The sequence below is a fragment of the Pteropus vampyrus genome, unplaced genomic scaffold (assembly GCF_000151845.1).
Source record: "Pteropus vampyrus isolate Shadow unplaced genomic scaffold, Pvam_2.0 Scaffold31, whole genome shotgun sequence".
Taxonomy (NCBI): Eukaryota; Metazoa; Chordata; class Mammalia; order Chiroptera; family Pteropodidae; genus Pteropus; species Pteropus vampyrus.
The window spans coordinates 513,389-514,740 of NW_011888812.1; positions in this window are offsets into that span (position 1 = coordinate 513,389).

The window sequence follows — 1,352 nt, forward strand, 5'->3', positions numbered from 1 at the left end:
TTCAAAACCGAGTGTCTCTCCCTCGTTCACGCAAAACCCCCACGCCTCTCCCAGCATGACCCCCACACTGAAGTATTCACCATCATCTTCACAATTTCTGAGACTCTCAGCTCCTTCTCTAGAGTATTTCTTGAGTCGGCCATTCTGCTTCTCCATGATTGCTACCAAGGTCATCCCTCCCCTGCTTGGCCACTGCGGTCCCCTCTGCTCTCCTACTCAGTCACGTGCACATTCAGTTCACATCCCACAGAGGAAACAGAGGCAGCTTTCAAATAAATTCCATCATGGCTTTCTCTGTGCAAAAGTCATCAATGGCCCCATTAGCTTCGTTAAAATAAAGTGCAGTTTCTCCCCACAGCCACCATCTATGTCCCAGCGGCTGTGCACCTCACTTTCTGGAATATATTGTACTACTCTCCTTTGATCATTTGCAGAAGCTGCTGCCCCTGCCCTACAACCCCTCACCTTCTTCACCTCTCTGCCCCTGCCCCCTCCTCCAGCTCTCAGCTTAGACCTCCCTTTTGCACTGTGACCTCTTAGGTGCTCCACAGCATCCTACACTTCACCAGTTACAGCAGCATCCACCTGTCTGTCTCCTCTGACAGATCGAACCACCTTGGTGAAGACAGAATCTGCTTTGTTAAATCTCAACTCTCCAGTTAGTTCTAACAGTTTGTGGAGAGCCTGGATGGATGGGGGGTGTGGGTGGACAGAGCTCAGGCTGGTCTGATCCCCCAGTAGGAGCCCTACTTGCTTCCTCTCCCCAGAGCTCCTGACCCCTTGCTTAAATGCTAAGCTTTCCTGTTGGGTGTATCCTACCAGCTACCAGACACCTGTGTCTCAAGGTGGGGTTCAGCTTGTCCCCTCAAGAGGGTGCAAAGGTCCCACCCTTGATTCTTCTGATACAGTAATAAACTCCTTTTCTTCCTTTTGTCACAGCTGTGACCCTGATTTCAACCCTTTTCACACCCCAAAAGGCCTTTCTCCATCAGCTATACCCCCATAGCCTCTTTAGTATCTCCTTCTTCATTTCCTCCTGACTTGAAAACAAGTCCCACGTCCCTGCTCTGAATAAACCCCTACATGATGCTTTCATATCCCCATGCTGCTGCCTCATTCCTCAGTTTATTCTGGGCCAAAGTTCTCCGATGAGTTACCTGCATCCACCATTTCTGTTTCCTCTCTCCCACTTTGGATCTAGACACCAGGCTGCAGGCCCGCACTGTTCTGAATACTTTGCTTCTTCCTCACGCCAAGCGGCCCCTCCTCTGTCTTTAACCTCCTTGCCCTCTCTGGAGGCTCCTGGGGACGGGGGGCAGTGTGGGTACATGGGCTGCAGGGCCGTACAGACG